This window comes from Bos javanicus, chromosome 26 (assembly GCF_032452875.1).
Source record: "Bos javanicus breed banteng chromosome 26, ARS-OSU_banteng_1.0, whole genome shotgun sequence".
NCBI classification, from domain to species: Eukaryota; Metazoa; Chordata; class Mammalia; order Artiodactyla; family Bovidae; genus Bos; species Bos javanicus.
The window spans coordinates 22,130,193-22,157,270 of NC_083893.1; the positions used below are offsets into that span (position 1 = coordinate 22,130,193).

The 27,078-nt window shown below is 37.0% G+C and overlaps 1 protein-coding gene and 1 pseudogene across 12 annotated transcripts in view; both read left to right on the forward strand.

Moving 5' to 3' along the window:
• BTRC (beta-transducin repeat containing E3 ubiquitin protein ligase) overlaps positions 1-27,078 on the forward strand; it is a 175,726-nt gene that overhangs the window by 112,061 nt on the left and 36,587 nt on the right. The gene's annotated exons all lie outside the window — the stretch shown is intronic.
• LOC133239313 (large ribosomal subunit protein uL6-like) overlaps positions 1-27,078 on the forward strand; it is a 35,128-nt pseudogene continuing 8,050 nt past the window's right edge.

The window sequence follows — 27,078 nt, forward strand, 5'->3', positions numbered from 1 at the left end:
TTACACATTAATATATGTTATGTCACATCATAACAATGGTTTATCTATAGATATCTTTACTCAGTAACTAAAGAGTATTATAGAATTGTTAAAAAGAATACAGCAGGCATCATTATGTTCAAAGCAGATTGCAAGTTGGAGTTTCTATCTCTTCAGTCGCAGCAGAATTTTTTGATTGTGTTCTCTGGTCACACTTTAGTCTAATTCACATTTGTTGCTTGACACTAATTACGGTTTATTACAAATAAGATTTGTGTGGGATATCCCTAGCAGTCCAGTGTTTAAGACTCCAAGCTTCAACTGAAGGGGCACAGGTTCGATCCCTAGTTGGGGAACTAAACATTCTGTGTGTCAGTTCAGTTCAGTTTAGTCACTCAGTCATGTCCAACTCTTTGAGACCCCATGGACTGCAGCACACCAGGCCTCCCTGTCTGTCACCAACTCCCGCAGCTCACTCAAACTCACGTCCATCAAGTCAGTGATGCCATCCAGCCATCTCCTCCTCTGTCGTCCCCTTCTCCTGCCTTCAGTCTTTTCCATCATCAGGGTCTTTTCAAATGAGTCAGCTCTTCACATCGGGTGGGCAAAGTATTGGAGTTTCAGCTTCAGCATCAGTCCTTCCAATGAACACCTAGGACTGATCTCCTTTAGGATGGACTGGTTGGATCTCCTTGCAGTCAAGGGACTTTCAAGAGTCTTCTCCAACACCACAGTTCAAAAGCATCAATTCTTCAGCACTGAACTTTCTTTATAGTCCACCTCTCACATCCATGCATGAATACTGGAAAAACCATAGCTTTGACTAGATGGACCTTTGGCCAGAAAAAAAAAAAAGATTTGTGTTTAAAAAAATACAATTATTTTCATAAGTCCATTGGTGGTTTTAAAATGTAATTGAGTATAGAGTATACCTTTGTAGGATTGTGAAATATACTATAGAAAATCTAGTTATTTTATTTGACTATTAATATTTATTGAGTAGCTATTGATAAATATATTGCTTTGGAGGTCTTGATCTGACTGGACAAGTATGTTTAATCATGCATATGGAACCACTTGTTTCTCATGTATAAATGTTTGCTGTATCAATAGACTAGATACAAAAAATAATCTTAGGTATTAGAGATCTTACAATCTAATAATTGTAACAACTTTGCCTCAAGTTTTCCATCTCTAATTACTCAGGAACTTTGACCTAAATTTAGGTATCAACCATTTTGCTTATTCCAGAAGTTAAGTGAAATTCCCATATGGGCCCTGTTTCCAGACTTTTACTCTGTATATCTGCAAAATTACTGCCTTTTATAACTATTCAGGAATTTGTCACTTTTACAACACTCCCAACTTTAACTAGTTTAATCTATTGTGTTACGCATTCAGGCTGTCTGTTACTGTTATTATTAGAGCCAGGCTTTGTATCATGTGTCTGCATTCTTTGCTATAAAACTTGAAGGATGGCAATATTTTTTATTTTGTTTTATTTCTTAAAACATGAAGTAGTTTCAGTTGGTAAAGGACCTACTTTATCAACTGGAAATATATCATACAAAATATAACCTTTGAGAATGATCCATAGAGAAATGTCAAAATTTATTAAAAATTATGGTGAAATAGGTAGAATTAATCAGTTAAGTTCATAAATTAGAACATCTTAATGATTTACCTCAAAATCTGAATATTACGGTTTAACATATTTATTTTTTTGGTCATATAGTCACAGCCATCAAGTGCTGATTGACCCTGTTTTATATCCAGCATTTGTACATTGAGATGGGGGACCAATAATTTGGGCCTTTGAAAATAATCTTTTTATCTTTGGGCCATGGTGTTTTCAGTTTTCATCACAACTGGGTGACTTCTGGCTAAACAAGGTAAAATCTTAGCATGAGCAATGATCCAAGGACAGGGTGATGATTTTAATGAGTTTCATTGAGAGCTGGCCAAGTGAGCATCTGTTCCTTTTGTTTTCTCACTACTTTGTAAGCCGGGATCTCTAAGCTACATAGTTATGTTGGTGTATGTCTGTATGATGGTTTCCCCCCCCCCACCACTCCTATCCTCTACTTCAGTGGTGCATATAGGCACAATGGCATAATTTCTTCTATGCTCTTGGGTGAGGAAATAAGTTTGCTCATTGCTTCTCATCAGTCTGTTTTTGTTGCTCCCAGATGGTGACCCTCTCATCCCATTCTTGCTTGTTCTTAACATTATTCTGCCACCTATATCCTTTCATCATCTCCTTAAATATACTGGTTTAATAATGATTTCTTTATTTCCTGATGGAACCCACTTAACTTTCTGGTTCCTTTTATTGACACACATCTTCATCTTTTGTTTCATTGCTTCAGATTTGAACCAAATAATCAGTTGGTCAAGGCAAATAAAAACATGTAGCTGAAAAAATTTCTTTCTTGCAGTAGTTTCCAGTGAGGTGCAATAACATGGAAATAGGAAAAGAGTTTTCCCTTTTTTATTTACATATATTATGTGTATCTCATGATTCTGTGCTGCTGCTCTTGGCCTCATTTATTGCTTGCCCTTTGAAAAATAATGAGTTACCATTATTTTTGTAGGTCTGTAAGCTTGTCCCTATTTCATGCTCTTCACCTTTAGCCCTTAACTGGATAGTTTCACCTGCTGTACTTCATATGGCTGTGGTTTTTAACTTGGTACTGGTATCTATTATTGATTCAGACTGTGCTCCACAGTGGCCTTGAATGTCCAGTCATCTCCATGGAGAGCAGCTATAACACAGTGATATTAACCATTTTTGTCCTCTAGTTCAAAACAACTAATTCTGATAGGAGTGACTTTGGTTTGGGTGGAGATGGTAATTGAAGTCTAAGATATTATTGAATACTGTTTATATGAGTTTTAGAGAAGATATTAATACCAGTTAGTCCCTTTAAATATAGCAATACTGTTAGTTTTGGACCCCTAACCTAACCTATGTATGCGACTCTTCTTTGCCAGGGCTATCTTAAAATACATGTTTTATAATAGGTCTATGAAAAGAGACCCTTAGTCTTCTTTAGAATACAAGAAAGTAAAGTTGTAAGGCAAACTACAGCTACTTTGGGTTAATCATAATCTTTGAATCTCTTAAGAATGAGTCTTAAGAAAATATTTTAAGATAAAAATGGGGAAAGAGACATTTCATAGTATAACAATCCAAGTAATATTTGGAGGCATTGAGATGTTTTTTATTTCTTCCATAGCCTTCCTTCTTACTAATTATAGCCCTGTAGTTCATGAGATTTGTGTTTGGAACATGATAAGCTCTGTATTTATTGTAGCTTTAAATGGACAGTCATTATTGACTGCCAACTTAGTCTTTAAAATCAATAATCATGTTGTACCTAATTGTCAGCCTTTGTGGTGTTTTTTAATTGGTAAAGAAAGCTGACTGGAAAAATAAAGAGCATTAATTTTTATCTTTTTATTGACTTTATTTAATTATTGAAATTTTTTGGTTTCAGGCTTTTCCATAATACACCCTTCCACACACACATACAGTTAAAACTGAATTGTTTTGAACCATCTGCCTAGATTTCTGCCTAGGTCAGAGAAGTTCTGCCTCTTTGTATTTAGAAAATAAACCCTTTCACAGTCCTTTGTAGATGTGTTCTGTATTATAGTAGTTGTTGTTTCTTGTTACTGTTTTTACTTCAGACTAATAATCTTTTTGCAACTGACTGAGACAGAAAAATGTGATGTTCCTTTCCACTCACTCCAGATTTTGATAGAAGACTTGTTTTATTTATTTCCAAAATTATATCCGCAGGAAACAAGCTGTTTAAATTCAGATTATGCTGAAGCAAAATGGTCCTGGTATGAGAAGCAACGTGCTGTTTTACGAGCACCGAGTCCCTTTTCTCATAACTGATTGATAGTAAATATTTTCCTGAAGAATTATTGCCAACCATGAACAGTGCAACTGTTTCACTTTTTTTCTGTGCTACTTGCTGTACCAGCCATTGTCGGTAATTAAGATCTACAATTCACAATGCAGACGTTTGCACTTCCTCTGGGTCTGTGCTATTTATAAGGCATTTCAGCTGTTCAGAGTTTCTTTTGAGTTTTAAACTACATGTTAACAGGCTTCTTTAATATACTGTTCCACAAGTAGCATGTCAGATGGTTTGTTCTATGCACAAGCTCCTCTGTTGGGTCTAAAGAGTAGCTTTGTGGAGAATATATTAAGATTTAACCATATCACTGAGGCTGATGTGATTGGAAAAAGTATAAGATATACATATAAGTGAAGTATTATAAAGTAAAGGATAAGCATTACACATTAGGCTCATTGCTGTTTTAAAGAGGCAGGAATTATGTTCAGAAGCAATATTTTTTTGTCTTTAAATATTTATATGAACTTAATGAATGCTAATGGGGGTGACAGAGAAGTGCTGAGAAATACTAGTACAGTGACTTTTCCAAGCTCACTTTGAAGTAATAATGATATCAAGGACCCTCATTATAGATAAAGAGTGTGTGTATTTGGTCTGACTAAAGATATGAGAATATGTAACCTTCTAGATGTGCATGATATTTAAGAATACAAACAGAGGGCACCAAAATGGATCAGCAGATTGACTGCGCATTTGCTGTGTAATCAGCTTTAGGAATCCTAAGTAGCATATGCCACTGGAGGAGAAACTGTAAACAGGAATCCTGATCTGTATTAAAATTGGTAAAATTCTAAGTCATTTTCAACCATTTCAAGAAAGTTAATTAAGAAAAAAAGTCAAGACCCCAGTGAGAATCTTCATGCATTATGGTCTAGAGTAACAGTAGCTACTTGCTACCTGGACTCATTGTTACACACACAAGAAAAAGAAACTGAAAGCTGTCAACAAAATATGTTAAACTTTGCCCTGACTGTGGATCAGCCTGATTGTTTTTAAGCCTGAACTCAGAGGCGTTGATTCTGCACATCGGCCACCAGCATCTTCAGCAGAGCAGAGCTGCAGAGAAAAGCAGGATAGGGGTTTCAAGAGCCGATTTCTTGATGGCTCCTTGAATAGACAGAACTTACAACAGAGCTTTTCCAAGGCAGTTTTGTTTGCCAGAACTTAAGCTTTCTGTAGTTCTTTTGAAGTAGAGTGTTTCTGTAAACTTTTTCCCTTCAGTGAATTGTTTATGAACCATTTTTTAGATAGCAGCAGTGGCTCAACTGTTGGGAACCACTGATATATCTGACTGAGGCACTTCAAGATGCTAGAACGTATTCACATTTCTATCTAGCCAGGGTGCTAATAAGATTGAGTTTGTCTTTGTGGGTTGATCTAGATTAGCATGAGATGAGCCCAGTCAGTGTCTCCCTCAGTGAAGAAGGAAAGGTTGGGAGAGAGCAGGAGGAAGGAAGGAAGTTTTTCATCAAGAACTGACTGCAGTATTGCCTGCTGATGCATGTCAGATCACCCGCACCGAGAGATCACATGGCTTCTCCAAAAGTCAAACGATCAATTCGCCTCGTTTTGGCTCTGTACTTAATGCACAAACAGTGCGATCTGCGGGGCTGTAATTGCATTGTTAGGGCCAAGGAACAAGCCTGTGCCTTTTCAGCAGACAGCTGGCAGGGAGAGAGGCATGTTGTTAGGAAAGAGAGAGGCAAGGCAAATAAAATTACTGCTAACGCTCAGAGATCGGCAGGAGTCCTACTTGCCTAATCTTACCGGTGGGAGCAAGCGGCTGTTGTAATCCAATTATAGCAGCATAAGCAATTTGTTAGACACTCCGCATAATGTAACAATTTCCCAATAAACTCTGACTTGTAATAACGTCGGCAAGAGTCCGCATAAATCTGCCCGAATGGTGGGGGCTGGAGCGTTCGGCTGGGGGCTTGTAATTGGCGCCATCAGCACGTTTTGCGGAGTGCAGTATGGTGCAGTCTTTTAGTGCAGGAATTTTAAGGAGAAAAGCATGGCACACGCTTCTTAGAAAAAGAAAAGTGGCCATTAAAAGGGGAGCAGCAAGAAGGGCATACTCCTGCCTTCACATTACCTAGGAATCTTGGTATAGAAAGAAAACAGGAGGAGGCCATGTTTCCTTCTAATACTAAATGGGGGAGAGGGGGGTAGAATGTGTGGATTAAATTCCTTTATTTAAAAGGCATCAGTTTCTGTTATTTAAACGCTCCTTCTCTAGCACCTCCCCCCACCAAATGCCTTTCAGGCAGCATTTAGATAACATTTTTACAAAATGTTCTTAGCTAGGCAAGCCTAGAAATGCCAAATTAAAATATATTTTCTTCTAGAGTTTAGCATTTTCTTTACAACAGAAAATATATTTTCTTTATGTCCAGGACAAATCTTTTAAAGATATTATCTCACTGACTATCAAACCTTTGTACAGAATTCTGTCTTCTGCTTTAAGAAACATCTCTTAATGAAGGGTTTAAAACACAGATAATTGTTTGCTTAGCTGGCTTTATTATGCTTCTTATTTTCTAATTCTGAAATATATTGTGAATTTCTGTGATACTAGGATTAGTAATCTTTCTTGTTGAACACTTACATTGTGTAAGAATAGTTTTTATTGTTTAGACCTATACCTGGATGATCATTATAGAAATCATTTTGATTCCTAAGTGATAAAATTACTGTTTTAGAAAAATATTTGTTGTTGTGTTGTGCAAAGTAGAAGCTCTATTATTTATTGATTGATGAGCATTTGTAGTCACAGAATAGAGTTTCTTATTATACAGGGTATAGGAGGGTGAAGAGTGCTCACATATTCGAGTTAATAGATTTTCATACTGTGTGTGTATTAAATGTTATCTACTTTCTTGTGCCAGCCCAACTCTTCACTGTTGTTAATTTGTGTCAAAACCAAGCTTATGAAATAAGTACAGGATTCTTCAAAATATCATGTTGCTGTGGGTATTATTACAATAAATATTTACTTTCAGTATAAACACTTCCTTCTAGTGAAGCAAATGCTGCCGTGTTTGAATGGAGCTACATCAATAAACTGCAGTGCCTCTAATAAAGCCACTCAGTGTCTGAGTTTAACTAATGGCTGATTTTCATGGCTTTGACAGTGAGCTGTGTGCGTTATTTTCTCCTGATATTGTAAAAATAATGAGAGCAAATTAGAACAATCAGTTTACACAGATAGCTCCTGATTGGAGGCGATGGGCAATATGGCAGCAGGTAATCCATCTTCGGGTTCCTGTCACATTAACTTCAGCAGTGTGAAAAGATCAGGTGGGGTAAGCAGGGATCCTGCCCAATCGGAACACTGAAATTAATGAGAAGAGCATTGTTCTGTGATCAACCTTTTAATTAGCAAGACTGGAAACCGAGGGAGTGATGAAGGCAACACCACAGCTTCACAGTGCCAGGCACAATTCCTGAAGAAGAAATGAAAAAAAAACTTTGGGTTTTACATCACACATTTGTTGCAGTATATAGAGGTGTTGTGTTTCTACTCTAGAGCTGGTTTACAAACTTAAAGAAATACTACCTATACATGTGAAACTAATATAATAGTATATGCCAATTTTACTTCAACTCCAAGAAAGAACGAAAAGGCTGCCTACTTTCCAAAGTATTGTCACAAATATGGTTGCTATATTAATGATTTATAGATGGTAATTCTATCAGGGGTCGTTGAGAACTTTGATTACCAGTACACTTTCTCTGGCATTTCACTCTGGCTTTTAACCTTTGATTTTTTTTTAAAAAAATCAAGTAACCAGAGAAATTAAAACTTAAAAGGTCTACCTCGTCAGCCTCCCAACATTCCACCCCTCCAATATAGAGTTTTCTTTGCAAGTAGCATATGGGTTTTCTGATTTAGAGGACTTGTCATTTTTAATTGTTTATGAGAGGACCCTTATCCAGGTGTAAGCTATGGAATGTTTAAATTTTATTCCTTTCCTGATTCTGTTTATTAGGAAATTCACTATTTGGTTTTTTTCACTATGCCATTGACATCTTCGTGTAGGGGACTGTGTTACTTCAATGTATATAATTGAGAATTGAATATCAATGAATGGTGTTTATAAGAGGAAGAGGGAGAAAAAAATCCAGGTAGTAACTGAAACTAAAGGCTAGTTCATCCACTTAATTCTCACTTTTACTAAAATAGTAACCTTGCTAATCATCCCTGAAATATTAGGAAATATGGTATAAGACTACAGAAGACATTAATGAGCCAGATTTTCTCTACCAAATCAGCGCCCATTTTCTTGGCGCCTTTGGCAGGCTTTGACTTTGGGAAAATAAACAAGGCAACCAGGATTTGCAGTATTTTAGAATTTGTATCTTAAGTTTAGTGGTTTACTGTAAAAAGCAAGTAATATAGTCGATATAGATGAATCCAGATATCTCCCAAAGATACATAAATTTGTTTTCTTGATAGTAATAGTCAGTTGTTTTAGGGATTTATTTAAAGTAATAATACGTAAAAACTAGTTAACAAGTTAACAGGTACCCGTCTGAGTATAGAATTTACAGAAAAGAGCCTATAGTATGAAATATTCAGGTTAGGTGTAAACAATTTTTTTTAGGACGTAGTTAATAGGACTTTTAAAAATATATATATAACTAATGGAAATTCATTATCGCAGCCCTATAATACTGTACTTGCAGAATGAGTCCCTGATATTCTACTTCTTTGCAAAACTCATGAAACAAGGCCCTTCACTTCCTCCTAGTACCCATCTCCCTACCTTCTTTCCCCCTCTAAAAATCTTCAGTACTGCTCTTGCAATTCTGTCAGAAACTTGATTTTTTGTTTTATTTTTTTAACCAATAATGAGCTATTCCTGAACATATTCAGTAAGACTTAAATGTATCAGTATTTTAGGATTAGTTGCTTAATATTTAAATAGTCTTTAGAACTTCCCCCCTTCACTGTCTAAGAGATCTTTGCTACTCTGTATCAGTTCAGTTCAGTTCAGTTCAGTCGCTCAGTCCTGTCCGACTCTTTGCGACCCCATGAATCGCAGCACGGCAGGCCTCCCTGTCCATCACCAACTCCCGGAGTTCACCCAGACTCATGTCCAGCCCACTTGTTAGAATTTTGCGTGATAACTTTTCTGCATTCCTTAATCTAGAAGAGAGATTTTTATTATAGTTTTTATGGATTTTTGTGGCTTTTCATTCTCCTTTCTCCTAGTTTGACAGTTCCAGAAGCCTTAGGTTCATAAGCTCTCCATGAATAAGTATGTTCTTAGTCATATGGTGTAAATAGATCACTTATAAAGCTTGTGAAACTCGAGCTCTCCTTTTGAACCTTCCAGTACTCATGAGCTCAGTATTCATACATGCAAAATTTTATTCTTGTGTCATGACTTCAGTTTCTTGTAAGGCAAATGAGCTATGAATTTAAATGACTGTACTAAGTTTCTACAAAAATTAAATTGTATTTTTCCATTTTCCTACAATTGTGGAATTCCATCTGACCTAATGATCTTGCCATATTTGTTCTTGTTGTTAGAGCTCTTTTCCAGTAAGATTTATTTAAGATCAGTGTTAAAATAGATTTTTTTTTTGGAGAGCATCTTGTTTTGTTTGTTTATACTGGTAATAACAGAAATTTCTAACTGACTGAATGACCAAGAAACTCTCTTTTAATTTCCTTACAGAGAGAGAGTTGCCAAGTCACCTTAAATTCTACTAATCCCAAATCTCATCAGTAGGGTTTGCTTTAGAGAAAATTTCATTAGTCTAGTCCTTTGGAGCTCACCTGATACACCCTTATTTAAAATTCTTATGTATGGAACCAGTTGTATCTCTGATGCTACGATAAGCTTTTCTAAATTCCTCATCACCCTCAGTTATTAGTTTGGGATTTATCCCTACATAAGGAGTTTTTAAAGATACATTTTCTTTTTCTTATATCTTCAGAATGAAGATATTTTTACTTTTGTACTACTCTATGCAAATGTAAATGCTTATTACTCAGTAATAATCACCTACCTTATAAATACTGGTCTTTAAAGGACTGAAGATGAGCTCATGTCATTGGACTTAGTATCGGTGTGGTAACCTTAGTATGAGTCCGATACAATCAGTTGAAGGTGGTAACCTTACCTTAGTAATTGTTTTATCAATAGAAGTTGTTTTGGAATACAAATCTCATCCAAATCTCTGCGTCAGGATTTACAGTGTAAACATATATTGGCAGTCCTTTTACACCAAGAACTTATTTTTCCTGGTTAAACTTGGTAATTAGTTTAATCAGTTTTAGAAAAAAAATGTCCCTTCAAAGCCAGGCTTTGTGTAATTATACTTCAGTAAATTTTTTTTTTTGTAAGCATGCATGCTTTTAGACAGTTGGGTGATTATAAAGACAGGATGAGGGTATATGAATTAATAGTTGGACTTTGAATCTCTTGTATGTTTCAGACAGTAAAGAGGAGGCTTGGGACAGTGAGTAATTAAGAAACAGGTTCATCAAAAGCAAATGAAGCAAAAAGCAAACAAACGTGACTATTATTCTGTGTGTGTATGTGTATATAAAATCTCCCTAGGTGTTCTCTGATGGAAAGGATAGAAGTTTTTGATATTAAGATTGACATATAAATGTATATAAGAAGCACTTGGTCATGTGGAGCACTAGGGCCATGATAAACAGAAATGTTGAAATACTTTTAGAAGAATGAACATAAATTTAATTATGTTTTATACCTCGGACAGCACTTCTTTAACTTTATCCACATTTTCTTGGAATATCTAGTAACATAAGAAATTTAATTGTAAAGATTAAAAGAAGGAAGAAACAAAACTTGGGAGCAAGCCTAAAGGGAAATATAGAGAGAAAACCGTGTTTAAAGAGAGATGGTTCCTACAGTGTTAACTATGGAGTGTGTAGCGTGACTCTGTAATGGAATATCATGGCAGGGGGTATAATACTGTAAATAAGATGAATATGCCACTTGTGGATTAATGGGCAACCTAAAGAGTGGCTTTATTTACATCTATGTGTGAGGTTCATTTCCAGTTTGTGTATTTTTTCTTATTCTTATAGTTGGCATACTTAAAACCTGATGGATTAGGGAACTTAAAAACAGTTTCCTTGAATCTTAATATGTGTGGGTTTGGGGCTTTTTTTTTGGTAGGATTAGTATAGTGGTTTTTGGTTTTTGTTTTTTTTACTTTAAATTTGATAGGTTGAAGGAATTTTCTTTTTCCTCTAGGTAATTCTAGAGAAGAGGTAGGTTCTGAATATAAGTCCAAGAAATACAACTATTTATTATGTTTTACATTTTGATAAGGAATAGGTGTAGACATCATATTACAGATTATAGTAGATTCCATTTGCAATAATAAAAGGATATGGGATGTTTTTCAAAGATTTGAGTACTGAGAAATGTAAATTTGAATACATCTAGCTTGTACACTGTAGGAGCCACTTTCTCAACATTATAACATGAGAACATGCAATAAAAGTAGATCCAAGTGAGAGCTTTATATAACTAATATTTTAAATTTGTTTTATTGAAGTACAGTTTATTTACAAGTTTGTGTTCATTTCTGCTCGATAGCAAAGTGATCCAGTTATACATAAATATACATTCTTTTTCATATTCTTTTCCATTATGGTTATCACAGGATACTGAATATAGTTCCTTGTGCTATATGGAAGGACCTTGTTTATTCATTCTATATATAATTGTTTGCTTATGCAAATAATCTTTTAGTCAGCTATTTAGGCTACTCTTGGTTTCCAATTAATGCTATTATTTAGTTCTCTTGAAACTTTAGAAGTTTGAATTTTAGGGCTTTTACTCTGCTTCTCCTCGGTTGAAAATATATGGTAGAAGTTACCTATAAAAGGCAAATTGTATGCAAAAATCAATTGCCATCAGTGTAGAGTTTGAGTAGAACTAATTTTAACTTGCGGAAGGTAGATTCTCAACTTATATTTGTTGAGTCTGATATATATTATTTAAAGTATTAAAATCCAGATATTATGTCGTCAGATTTGACAGCCTTTTGCACCATTGTTTATTGAATGTTTACGATGTGCCAGACACTAAGGGTTAAGGGTTTTATATACACTCTAACTCAAATCCAGATGACGATCTCATTAAGCATACACAACCCCATTTTATATACAGATTAACTATAACTGAGCGGTATTAAGCAATTTGCCCAAGATATGTTGCAAAACTAGAATTTGAACCCAGACTATCTGACCCCATATCTGTGTGTTTTCAGTCACTGTGTTTAGCGTTTTAGTACATAGAAATTAGGCCAGATGAAGCAAATGCGTGGGGATTTTCTAAAAAGTTCTCTGTGGTGCCTACTAAGTATTAGCAATTTATTAACAAGTAGCCATGATTTGGAAAACACAACTATGCAAATTGGTTCTGTAAAATCATGATACGGTAATACATTTTAGGTTTGTGTTCTCTTAACACTTACAGTACTGATACTTTCCTTTTCAGCATTCCATATGAGATAAAAATTTAAAATACATCAATTAGCAACCACAAAAAAAATAAAACTATTAAGTGAACCTTGTAATCTCCTCTTACTATCTGAGCTTTTCTTTTCAGGCTTTTGATTGTGTGTAATAAAACTGTGGCTTAATTAATGCCAGGGTTCTGAAGCCTTTGGATGCCACGAAAGAGAGTGAAGCACAGAAACCAGGAGGCAGCATCAAATAGCTTTTCTGTTGTGTTAATTTAGATCTGTCATTCTTGTTCTAGTTCATGATACATGGCTCCCAGCAGATACTAGGTGAATTAAAAGAGAAGCAGTAGTGGATCCTATCTTAGGAAAAACACAACTCATGATTGAAGCTCTCAGTAGCTTAATGAATCACTGTTTTCAGATAATATTTCACCTCTAGTTTGAGCTGCCCTTGGAGTGAATGTGGCCGTGTTATGTGACCAGCAGACATGATGCAAAACCAAAGTAAGTGGTAACTTGGCATCGTGGCTTTGTGGTGGTATGTGCAGGAAAGATCCAGTGCTGACATCCATGCCGCACTATTGTCTTTGGCAGAGCAGTGCTTGTGTGTAACCAGAGCATGAGAGAGGAAGTCGTACTGACTTGTATTAATCTCCATTTAAAATGCTAACCAAAAAAATGATAAAAATTTCCCTTGGAAATTGCTAAAGTTTCCTATGACTTTAGACATACTTTTTGAGGGATCTGTATGCTAAAAAAAGGTTGCTAGGAAATATTTATTTATTATAGCTCAAAAATGTTATTTCTTAACTTTAGTATGCAAAATAATGAATAACACATAATAGTCTTGGCTAAAATGAGTTTACTCTAATTCTTTATATTCTCTTCTTTTTAATTCTCTGTCCTTGATTCAAGGAACTTATTAACTGGTTTTATATGTGTATTAATTTTAACCAGAGTGTTGATAAGCAGTGTTTCTTTCAGGGAGGGGAAGATTTAAAATCCAACAATGAAAAACGAAGCCCCTTTTATTTCTGGCTACATTCCCAGATGGTGTGTATTATAATCATTGAACTTTCAGAGACTGCTCAAATTCCTCCTGAAATGTGTAGGATTGCAACATCATAACTAAATTATACTTTCTGGCATATCCAAACATGAAACAGACATTCCTGAGTGGAAACATTGATAACATAATTTCCATTGGTTAAGGTCTCAGTGGAGAAGGGAATTTACAAGCATGGGAAAAGAATACAGGCTAATTTGAATAGCCTCTATTGTCCAGGGGGTTATTTAATGCTAATAAATACTTGTTTTAGAATGGATGGAACTAGGTTAAGTGTTTACAGCCAAACCTTCCTCTTCTCCTCCACTGAAGAGCAAGGTTCTCCTAACACTGACCTACTTTGCTCTTATTTGGTACTATACATACAATGGTTGTGAAGCCATGAAGAGAAAAATTGATGAAAATTAGAAGAATTTTTTAGTAGGAAGTGCTTGGTAGCATGCTTCTTTGTTGGTGAGACATAAATGTTGCCACAAATTATGAATAAATGCTCCAAATTCTCTAATATTATAGCAGTTATAACCATTTTTAAGCCTCCTTTCTAAGTAGATATTTCTCTCCTGGCTTTCTGTATTGTGAACTTTACAAAACTGGCTTAGGCAGCCTATTAATTATTCATACTGTAGCAACAATTAAAGCAAATTAAAAATAAAAATCGCCATATTGCATTTAACCGTGGGCAGCACCAAACTGTGTCAGCTCTGTAAGGGCCTGTGATGTTTACTTAGTTAAAAGTGCTAGAGGGAGCTCTAACCTTGTTCAGAGTAGTGGCATATGGGAACAGTTGTCTGTATGTGGCCAAAGGGTCGTAAGTGAAAATAGAGGCTAAAGCTGTGCCATGGCAAAATTTTAAATCTTTTTTATAGAACTCCCTGTTTCCTTTACATCAGAAAATAAGGGTTAGGACTATGTATCTGTAACCAAACAGGACTTTATCCACTCTTATTTCTCTTTTTATGAATACAATAAGCTGTTTCCAATACAGTATTCAGGAGACCCTGAGTTTGGCTCAGCTAATTTTCACAAAGTGAATGTATCTGTGTAACCACTAGCAAGATTAAAAAAAGGAGGAGGAAAGGAAAAAACCCATACCAGAAACCCACTCCTGCCTTCTTTGTCATTCCCCTCCCAAGGCTAGCCATTCTCCTCACTGCTTAACATCATGTGTTAGTTTTGCCTGGCTTTGAGCTTTGTGTGAATGGAATCATACAGTGTATATTCTTTGCTATCTAACTTACTTCCCTCAACATAATGTTTTTGAGAATCATATTATTGCATATAGCTGTAATTTATTTATTTTCATTGATGTGTAGTATGTCATTATGTAAATATACCAAATATATATGTCCATTCAGATTTTGATAACTACAAAATTTTTTGGTGTATATCTTTTGGTCAGTATGTGCAATGAATACATGTATTCTGTTGCATGTGTCACTAGTAGGGAAATTAGAATTTCCTGACTGGTGGTACCAATTTATATTCTCTCCAGCAGTTAATGAGAGTTCCGTTAGGCACTTACACATAGGAAGTCCTCAATATATTTGTTTAAATGAGATAACTCAGTACACACAAAAATTCCCTAAGTTGTAGTTTTCTCACCCAGAGCCTTTGAGCTGTTCTTACAGTCTAATCACATCTTAAATTTTCTTTTTTTTCTTCACAGTTCTATCCCCAATCACATCAGCTAATGGTGGCCAGACAAGTTAGCATATTTTAAAATATTCTTATTCATATTTCCCTTTCCTGGGGAATTTGGTATGGAGTTTCAGTTAAAATTTTACTTTGAAAGTTTAATGGGCGGGTCCTGATACAGGCTGAATTGCTGAGATGGTTTCTACATACCAGCAAATGATAATGATTACCTTTATTAGGCGTTTATGTACCAGACCCTGTACTTAGTGTTTTATACATAGTCTCCTTTATTACAGTAGCTAATATATCACTTTGTCCTTGAGGACACTTGATGGCCTTTGGAATCCAACAGAAAAAGGTCTCTAAGATAGAACTGGCTGTGGGCTATAAGGGTGAAAATTAAACCAGCAGAGAGCAGCAGCCATCAGATCATGACCACTATAATCTGGATAGAAAGCATTAAGAGGATCCCAGTAATTTTTTCATATCTATTTGCAGACTCTTCATGTAGCCCTACTATTTTGATTTGGCCCTAAATAAGACAAATTGATATATTAAATTGATAAACTATTTTATCTCCTTGTGAAATAAAGGAATTTTTAATAGATACATTTATTTATTTACAATTTTCTTGAACACCGTAAATACCGGGAACTATAGAGGAAGATGGAGAAGGAAATGGCAACCCATTCCACTATTCTTGCCTGGAGAATCCCGGGATCAGAGGAGCCTGGTGAGCTGCTGTCCATGGGGTCGCACAGAGTCGGACACAACTGAAGCAACTCAGCATGCATGCATGCAGTGGAGAAGGAAATGGCAACCCGCTCCAGTGTTCTTGCCTGGAGAATCCCAGGGACAGAGGAGCCTGGAGGGCTGCCGTCTGTGGGGTCGCACAGAGTCGGACACAACTGAAGCGACTTAGCAGCAGCATAGAGGAAGATGGATGGGGAAATACGAGAGTAAATTATGAAAGAAGTGAGGCACATTGAGACACAAAGTGTCACGGTATCATTAAGTCTTCAGATCTGTGTCAGCCCTGAGAAAAGTTATACCATAAAGTTTTAAATTCTTAACTATGGTTAAGTAAAGTAAAAGAATAGTAATGTTACCTGTGTAACAGTTACAGTCAGAATGATAGCATTTCTTTGCATTAAAAGCTCAATTGTTGCAGGAAAATTTGACTTACTCTTGGGATTTTGGAATATATTGCTTGACCGAATAATATTATGAAAAATACTTCTTTTTGCTTGAGGTGTGTTTTCTTAAACTCTAATATGTTCGTTTTCTAGTAAGAAAATGTGAAGAATGATTCTCTTTGTAAATGTATTCCCTCAGCTCTATTTTAATTTACATGGAACTGAACCATAAACTCAAAATATAAAAGCCAGACTGAGCCTCAGATTATTCCATCCACCCACTCATTTTATAGAGGAGATCCAAAATAGTAGAGACTTAGCCAAGATTACATAGCTAATTAGTGATGGGACTAGGCCACCGTGCTGTCTAACTTTTGCTGTAGAGCTGTTTACATGTGACTCAACTATAAGAGAACTTTTTGTAGTGGTTTGTTTCCAAAGCATGAAATTTCCAAAGCCTCTGTTTATTCCTTAAACAGAAAATGGAAGTAGAGTGTATTTGGCTCATAGGAAAACTTCACTGTAAAAAGTTGTTTTCATATTTATGGTGCTACATGTGAGCTTAAGCCACACCTAGGTGAAGTGAAAAACTGGGTAGTAAACCAGGAAGTGTCTTTACAGAAACTGTTTCATCCTTTAAGAAAAGCCAAGTTCTGCGAAGAAAAGACCACAGTTCTATTTCTTAAACAAGCTCGTAAACAGATGGAAGTAACTATCTTCCTGATTTTCATTTTCTCATCCCACCTTCACTCTTAGTAAACAAACACAAAATTCCTGGTAGAGGGTTGTTCCATTTAGAAAAAGAAAATTTTTTGGGACACTCAAGATTCAGTATTTTCTCCAGAACACCAAAAGTCTGCAGTCTCTGGCCCATGAAACACCATAAAAATAGTGCCCATGTGGGAGAAATATAAATAACCTTCAGACAAAATCACAGAGTAATTGTTTTTCTGCTAATTTTTGAAAGAAAAGGAGGGTGAATGCTGATGACAGCTGGAATTTCAATCTGGTTTCTGCCCTGCCTTTGCTGATAACTAAAATGAAGTACAAAGTCTGAAGGAAGCAAAATGTACTCTATACTTTACAGATTGGAGGAATCATCCTGTATTTACTGTAAAAATCAGAAAAGTGGATTTTCAAAATTAGGGTACTGTGTTGAGAATCTTGTTACCATGCTAATAACTTCCTTATTGTTTTTCCCTCACTAGATTTGAGTGTTGTGGGAGTATGTTTTGGCAATTGCTCTGAAAGATTGAAAATGAAAAAAAAAGTCAAATGTTCAAATGTCTTTTATTTCATATCATGAAACATATTTCGAAGTCTTTCCTTTGCTCTTTCCAGTCTTCTCCAATTGTTAAATGTCACTCATTGTAAGTTCAATTTTACTCTCATTCTTGAATTTTTACAGTTATATTTTATGTATTTTTTTACATAAAAATATTGAAACTAATCTTAGAAAATAGTGGATTAAAGTTAGAGTACTTACAGACAAAGCATCAGTGTAGTGATAGTAGCATTCTTATTGGTAAGAGCAGGTCCAAAATATCAGTTTAGAAAAACTATACACTTAACAACTGCATTTTGCAGTCTGATCTGAAATCTAATAACTTCTGTGAATTTGAGCAAGTTATTTTGATCACCTCTGCTTAAAAAAAAAAAAAAAGCAGATGCTACATCCAAACTAAGCTTTTTCTGGATAAATTAAGAAGACAATTACCCACGTATTCCAGAGAGAAATGTCTTTTGTCCCTTGATGCTCCAAGGGTTATTAAAGTTTTACCTGCAGATAACCAAGACTTCCAGAAGTTACAAGTCATTTACTTCATTCACTGCAGCTAAGAGAGGCCTGTGCTGCTGCCTCATAGGATTATTTCTTGCTGCATTTAACATGCATTAACAAGCATTTGGAAGGAGTTGAATTTCTTCTAGAAAGCTGAGTTGGCTTCTTGAGATCCTATCCCCAAAAGCCTTGTATTTTCTTAATCCAGGTTTTAGATGTAGCTTCTCAAAGGCTTTCTTCAGGAGCAAGTTTTACCAAGTCATTGAGACCTTTTTATTGGACAAAAAAAATGTAAGGATTAGTGCACAAAGAGGAGGAGGATAGTTTTTTCTTCTTTATTTTAAATTAACTGTATTTCCCTGTGTCCTTTTTAATTGCATTTTAAGTGTGTTTCTGTGTTTCTCTCTGGCAGCCAGTGCCTCTGTCATTCCCTGTTATTTATTGGTAGAACTTAGCTTTCTGATGCTAAAATAAAGGGAGGATATGAGGGGAAAGTCAGGGAGAAGACTCTTAGTTAAAACTTTCTCCATCACAGAAATTTTGTTTTGGTACTATTAACATTATTTAACATCCAGATAAGCAGCCTCTATCTGAGGAAGTTTACAGAAAGAGCAACAAGATTCCAGACAGTTAAACTTTATTACTCTGCCTGAAACATTAAGTAGCGGTTTAGAAAAATAGTTTTTCATCCCCTCTGCCTCTTGATTTTTATTGTGTGGGAGAGGACCTTTTTGCCTGATAGACATATTGTTTTTCTTAGGGCAGGTGAACTTGGTAATGCTAGGCCCCTTTTGCATTTAGTTATATTCATTCCTTTTCCCCTCATCTCTCTTCATCTCATCCCTACCTTCCATCTCTCCCTCCATCTTCCCTAGCCCCTCATCTCTTTCCCCTTAGCCATTTCTTCCTACCCATGCCTAACCTTTCCTTTTCTTTCCTCTCTCCTACCCACTCTCTACCCATCCCCAGTCACTTTCATTCCTCTCCTTTCTCACCTTTCCTCTCTTCCTTGCTTGCTCGTCTCCCTCCTTCCCTTCCCTTTCTTCTCACCCTTCCCCATCCTTCTCACTCCTCCTCACCCCTCCCTCCTCTCGCCTCCTCTTTCTCCTCTCCCCTGCTTCCCACACTTGTAGTCACTACAATTCTTTATCTTATGGGATCAGATCTTGACTTCTCTGAGGTGTTCAGCAAAGGAGATAAATTTTGCCTACTCTGATTGATTTGATGTTATAGACAAAGAGTTCTCTAGGTGACATAGAAACACTCTCTCAATCAAATAATGCACTAATAATTTTTTAGACTGAAAAGATACATACCCACCAAAATGTGCATATTGTTTATTTGTTGATGATGGAAACTATAGGCAGTTTTTATGTTCTCTGTGCTTCTGTATTTTTCATATTTTCTAAAGTTGTTATAAATGCTGTTTTTTAAAAAAAAATCAGTCTTTCTTTGCTTGACCCCAATAATCCTTATTTAAAGAAAGTAAAAACCAAAAAAAAAAAAAAGGAATCAAATTTGATCCTCTGCTGAATGTGAATTTGCCGTTTTAATGTCAGTCTTCCTTTCAACTTTCAAAATGGTGGCCCCTTGATTGCAGCATGTAGCCTTCAACTCTTGGCGATAACGTATCAGATAATGGATTTTAAAAACTATCTCACAAGTTAGGCTTAAACTCATAAGTTCTATAAGACCTTTTGTGCCTTTCTCTACTTTTCCCAGAATTTAGTTCATATTTTGTTTTATTGGTAATATTTTTGTAATGTGAGGGTGGTCAGTATAATAGACTTAGCAATTTACATACAGATTTGTTTTCAGTCTTGAGGGATAGAGGGGACTGACATTCATGAGCAGGTATTCTATTATTGTTATACCTCATTGTTATACCTTGTCTATTTTCCTTGCTACTGTTGGTTATAAAAGGCTTAAAATTCATACTGTACTAGGCCATGGTACCAATTTGCTCAGTTAAATGTTAAAATTCCAAATTCAAATTCAAACTGGACCAAAAGGGGAAAAAAAAATCCAGACTGTTTGCTTCTCAATTGGCTAGCTGAGGTATGGAAGGTGAATAAGACTAGATGAAGTGCTCTAGACAGAGTTATGCATTTCCTAGCTATAGTGTACTTGTTTCAGAAAGGGTTAAATGGTGTATTTAGTAAATGGTTTTCTAGCTGCAGGGGTTTTTGAGAAGAGATCTAGGAATTCTACAGTTAATTGGATTCTTCAGGCATGGACTTATGGTCATTGAAAAAATTTGAGTGAATGAAATTCTCTCGCTTTGCTCCTAGATATAGTTCATATAGTGTTTTATTATTTTTTAAGAATTTTATGCCTATTTGTGCTGGTTGAACATTTTATATGATAAACATGACATTTTAAAAGATTTTACACAGTATATTCCCTTGCTTTGCCCTTCTCCCTATTTTTTTCTTCTTCCCTCATTTCCCCAAGTCTGCATCACTGGGGCTTTTTCTCATTTTTCCCCATCTTGTGAGCAAAGTTTTAACAGTATGTAGAAAGTTAACTGCCTGGAGTCTTTTAAATATAAGTAACACGCAACCAGTAATAAGCTGTCGGTTGTTGTGGGTTTTTTTTTTTTTTTTTTGCTGCCTGCGAAGAAACATAAACACAGCGCTCATTTCTGGCAGGTTTTTACTGTCAGAGTTTCTCCTATTATATTTATCTTACAATTTGCCAGGGGGTGAAGTTATTAAGTTTTAGCAGCAGCCATCGATCAAGTTCACAAGTTAACACGATAAAGGCTCTGTGCCGCTCCGATCCGGGGAAATGATGATCCTCACTCGGTAATTAACTAAATGAGAAAGTTAAATCTTACTTGAGAGCTGGGAGAGATGAAAGAGAGGTGTTTGTCAGTTTCTCAGTGGAAATTAGAAGCAGTTTTCTGCAATTCCCTAAGCTGCTGCTCTGTCATATTTTACATAAGCACTGGGAAAACGTCTTGTAATTAGTGCTGTCATGGAGGTTTTTTTTTTTTTTTTGCTGAAGGATGTTGGAATAATTCATTAGATTATCAAGAAAGGCTTGTGTCCTGAAATGATTAGCACAGTGAAATTTAAACCATTAACGATAACAAGTTTAGAGCTTGCTGCAGTGCAGAGGCACCCGGGGTATGTCTGTGCCTATTTCAATCATTTCTTATAATTAAACATTATGTCCTTTTTTCCCCCTCATCACTAAGACCCATCCAAAAATCCTTTTAAGGTGGCACTATCTACATCAGTGGGTTTACCAGCCTTGGAGGTGTGCGTAGTTAGTAGCTATAATAATGCAGCAGTAAATTAAACTGCTGTGAGCTTCTTGGTTTAGAACAAAAGAACCTATCACCCTGGAAGCTATGAAGTTCCATGAGAGAACCCACTGCAGAAACAAGAGCCCCTGTTTGAAACCTAAAGATGTTAAGTGACTATCCTATCCCTTTAACTTCCTCGGAAATCCAGAAATAATAAAAATGGCTTTGTTGTGGTTTTGGTAGATTTTTTTATATGGCTTTTCCTATAATTAATAGGGAAAAAAAAGACTGCTAAGTGTCCAGTCTTTAATCGTTTATACTGGGGCATTTGTGAGTTCATTTTCTGGTGAGTTTTATTTAAAAGAATTGGAGTGATTGCAAGCTTTTCTTGTTGGTTATTAGAAACCAGTCAAATTCATAATGTGAACTTCCTTCTGCTGACAAATCTGCCCCTTCCTGTCTTCCATGTTCACTAATCAGATCTGACATAGTTATGAGTTCACCCAATATGTAATCATATTTAGTAGAAGCTGTTAAAATATTAATGCAATAATCCTACTGAGAAATGTGATGTTTACTCCTGCTGAAATGTTTGTCCCATTCTGTACCTATAGTCACCATTTTCTTTTCATTTGCACTCTTACCCCTTGCCCCAAAAGATAGTAGACTACTTCTTTGGTCACTGAAAGTTATAGAGATTTTTTTTTTTAAGTGGAAATGTTCAAAGTGATGGTTCTACTTTTGAGCATTCATTATCTTTTACTCTGCATGTTCAATTTATGGCCAGATTCTCTCCGTTTCACTTGAAACTCTTTGTTAAAAGATGCTCAAGTGCCAGAGAGCTCTACTGAGCCTTCTAAGGGTCCCTTTCTGTTTTCTACCCTAGCTCTTTGTAAATTCTAGAACTGTTCTGGATCTCTGTGTTGTCACCATCTCCATCCTTAGGTATACTTACTTATTCTTTCAGTTCTAATCAAAATGTAGACAATATCATTTCCTCTTAATTTAACCAAGACAGTGTTGACTTTTTTAAGAGCTGTTTTTACAGAGAAATCAAGGGAAAACAATAAGAAAAAGAACTTTAAACCAATGTTTTTATATCCTTATTAACTAAAGCCTGGCAATAGCCAATAGAGAATAGTATAGACCTTTAAAAAAAAAAAAAATCCTCCCCCGCTCTCCACCATCCCCTGCAAAACTCTTGAATTTATTTTATTTTTATCTTGTTTCTTCTGCCCACAAGGAGCAAGAACCCTGGTTTTGTTCCTATCCAGGTTGATGTACCAGATTAAATATTTGAAGGATTGGCCCTACTGAAGAAGTAAATCACTATACTGAAGTAAATGTGTATTATAACCCAGATTTATAATTCTCAACAGGGCTTTTCTCCTTCTTCCTCTCTTGTAAGGGTAAAATAGCTTTCTTCTAAGCACTTCCTAATCTGCCTTTTCTAACCTTAGCCATGACTGCTTCTTGCCTTGATTATGTTATCAGCTCTAATTGGTCTTCCTTCCTCTGCTTTCAACTTGCTCTTCTTAGTCTCTCCTCACTGCCCCAGATGCCCCGCCCCCTTCTCTGTGTGGTACCTGCTGCTGCTAAGTCGCTTCAGTCGTGTCCGACTCTCTGCGACCCCATAGACGGCAGCCCACCAGGCTCCTCCGTCTCTGGGATTCTCCAGGCAAGAATACTGGAGTGGGTTGCCATTTCCTTCTCCAATGCGTTAAAGTGAAAAGTGAAAGTGAAGTCGCTCAGTCACGTCCAACTCTTAGCAACCCCATGAACTGCAGCCTACCAGGCTCCTCTGCCCGTGGGATTTTCCAGGCAAGAGTACTGGAGTGGGTTGCCATTGCCTTCTCCAAGTGTATTTCTAAAGATGATGCCATATTTAACTACCTCAAAACTGCCAGGGGCTCTCCTTTACACTTAACAAGAAGTCCAAACTCCTTACCTGTGACCCAGAAGTCCTTACATGATCTGGCCCCAGGTCACCTCACTAACCTCATTTCCCACCACTTTCTCCCTCATTCAGTTTGTCCCATCCATACCAGCTGCCTTTCTTTCTTTCATCTGAACACACCATTGACTTGTTCTTCCTTCTGTCTGGAAGGTTTTTTCCCTATATCTTCGTAAGATTTGACTCTCATCTTTCAAATCACAGTTCAGACATTACCTACTTCAGTGTCATTGCATAAACACCTCAGTTAGGGTATTTTTTGTTACTTTGTTTTGTTTTCTTCACAATACTAACTGGTTTCAAGATTAAAATATGTATTACATATTCTCCCTCTACTTCTTGCCAGAGAAAGTAAAGAAAAATTTTGTCTACCTGTTCACTGGTTTTGCTAGCACCTAGAAAAGTGCCCAGCACAGACCAGTCACCCAATAAATGGTTGTTTAAATTACGGTTATTGGGGGGTAAAGGAGGAAAGAGATAAATTGCAAGATTGGGATCGATACATGCATACTACTATATATAAAATAGATTACTAATAAGGACCTAACCATATAGCACAGGGAACTCTAGTCGGTACTCTGTAATATATGGGGAATATGTGGGGAAAAAAATCTAAAAAAAAGTGAGTGTGTGTGTGTGTGTGTATGTATAGCAGATTCACTTTGGTATACACTTGAAACTGATACAACATTATAAATCAACTATACCCCAGTAAAAATTAGATAACACAGGGTGGCTCAGGGCAGGCCAGCCTAGGCCAAGCCATCACTATGATCCCACCAGGGTAGATCTGTGTCCTCTCCCTGTATATGTGGTAGGGGTTTATGTGGGATGGGTCTGCCTCAAGTAAGAGCAGACTGATAAGAAGTCTGGTGGGCCGATTATGTCCACATCCCAGTTCAAGCTGGCTGGGTGGGATGTAGAGAGCCCAGGCAGTGCCCTTCTACCTAAGGTTTATCCCAAGCCCTTCAGATGTATATCTTACCTCCTGGGTGCATATCTGAGCAGACACAGGTCTGTACCTGACCTGAGAGCAAAAGGTCAAGTGGACAGAAGAGGCAGTGATAAGATGATGGCCTGGCAGGGCTCTGATGCCTCCGGGCAGGGCCAGCTGCTACACTGTCATTGCAGAGCCCCAGCCCAGAGATCTGTGAGGAGCTGCTTGATGGGGACACCCGATCCATCTGCCCAAGTGAGGGGCCCATGCACCATACTGCCACCGAGGGCCAGCACAGGCTCCTGTTGAATGTGGCCGCTGAGGGTTCCCCAGAATCAGGGCCCAGAGGTGAACAGGAAAGGCGTTGGGCCGGGACACCACCCAGGCTTCTCCTCAGGGTCCTGTCCTGGGCTCACAGAGAGCATAACACATCTGCTCCCACGTGGAACACTGTGTCAGCCTTCCCCTGAGTCAGCTGGAGGGCCTGGAGCCCACTGGGGCAGAGCCTGAAGCCCCGGCAGGAGACCCACTGGGCAGACGATGATTTCCCACTCGGGCAGGGAAAACCCAGCTGCTCCTGCAGGAGACCCAGAGCCAGGTCAGAATTCACCACCCCTGGGGGCAAAACAGGCTCTTCAACCACCATCTCTGTCGCTGTAGGCTCCTGATCTACCACGAACTGGCTACCCCACCCAAAACTGACTTTCCTTCCTCAATCTTTGTGTTTGGTGTGTTGTAGTTTTATCTTTTTCTTCCCCATTATTTACGGCATTCTGTTCTTTATGTTTTAAGTGTAAAGCAATAAATTTTAAACATTTTCTGTTTTTGTTTTTGTTTTTTTAAAGGTTGTTGATTGATTGATAACTCTGAAGTTCCAGCCTTAGTCAAAATTCTTGTCCTGTCCCTCTTAGGCTATAGCCTGAACCCAAGCACAACTGTTGCCCACTTTATACTTATATTCATTCATTCATCATCTTAATCATTATATCCCTCCCTCACTCCACCCACCCCTCCACCCAGGGTTCCCAGGGTTTCAATACCAGAGTCTGTCCTTGGAGTCCTTCTGAAGACCAAACAGAATCCTTAAATATCATTTGCATCTCTCTAGTCGTCAATGTTATTCTCTTTATCTAGTCCTTGTACCCACAATTCCAAATGTTGTCCTATATCTGAAACATTTTCTTTTCTCTACTTAATATACACCCTCCCTTGTGATTAAAGCAGTTTAGTTTACATGCAAACTAAAAACATCTGTCATCTTACCATTAAGTTCAGCCAGTCTGCTGTATCTTCCAGCACACACCCAGTGCAGTTAGCAAAGTCAGCACACTTAATGTTGCCAAGGCAGTGGTTAGGCTAGTTGGTATCTGCAAGTGTGTATTTTTCCTTCCTGGCCCAGGCAGAAGCTTCAGAGAAATTCATGGTAATTTTGAAAGTGATGCTTTAATATATTTTCAGGGAAGAAAATGTTAGCCCTTGGCCTTTGAGGACTAAGCTGAGAACAGTCGTATAAATACTTAAGTCCTTTCATTTTGTGTGCTTGTCACCTGACAGCTTCTTTCTTTCTTTCTTTTGGAGATAACTGTTCATTGTGAACAGAATAGCAGAACAGGAGATGTGCAGGGTTGGCAGAAAGTTAGTATTACCATTAAACTGAGATTGTTTGTCAGCTTTCTTAGACATTTGAACAGTAGTGGTTGAGTCATCAGGCTTTTGCTGGGAAAGCCAAATCAATTCTATTGCCACAAGTAACCATTACCCTCTCTCCCACTCTAATATACAACCTTTTGATTTTTTAATAATTGAACTTTTTCACTGTACCCTTGTGGATTTTCTGAGGTTCCCAAATTGAAATTTTGCTGCATTTACTTTAGGCATTAGTAGAAAAATCTGTAAGGGAGAGTGATAGAGAGAGAGGAGGCTTGATAACAAAGGCCTGTATCTCCAGAATTCTCTACAAATATAATACCTTCATTATGAATTAAGTTAATATTACAATGGCATTTATCCTTAGGAATACCCTATACTTAGAAGTTTTAAAAGTCTATTTTCATATTAAATAATCAGTTTGATGAATTTTGGTGAATGTATACACCTGTGTAACAGTCAATCTATGGAACATTTTCATTCCATTCAAAACTTTACTGGTGCCGTTACCCAGTCAATCCCATCCCCAAATCCAGTCCCAAGCAACCACTGTTCTGTTTTTATCATTATAAATTAGGTTTGTTAATCCTAGAGTTTCATATAAGTAGAAATGTAAAGTATATACTCTTTTTGTGTCTGATTTCTTTCATTCAGCATGTTTTTGAGATACATCCTTGTCATTTGGTATATCTGTAGTTTGCTCCTTTTATCATTGAGTACTGTTCCTTTGTCCCCTTCATGGATCACAGCCTTGTCCTGATGAAGGGGCTTGTGTAACTCAGTGAAACTACGAGCCACGCCACGCAGGGACACCCGAGACTGATGGGTCAGAGTGAAGAGTTCTGACAAAACATGGTCCTCTGGAGGAGGAAATGGCAACCCCACTCCAGTATTCTTGCCTGGAGAACCCCATGGGCAGCACAAAAAGGCAAAAAGATATGACACCAAAAGATGAGCCCCCCAGGAAAGGTGTCCAATATGTTACTGGGGAAGAGCAGAGGGCAATTATTAATAGTTCCAAAAAGAATGAAGTGGCTGGATGAAAATAGAAATGATGCTCAGTTGTGGATGTATCTGATGGTAGATGTATCTGGTGGTAAAAGTAAAGTCCGATGCTGTAAAGAGCAATATTGCAAAGGAACCTGGAATGTTAGGTCCATGAATCAAGGTAAATTGGCCGTGGTCAAGCAGGAGATGGCAAGATTGAACACTGACATCTTTAGGAATCAGTGAACTATAATGAAAGCTGAATGCCGAAGAATTGATGCTTTTGAACTGTGGTTTTGGAGAAGACTC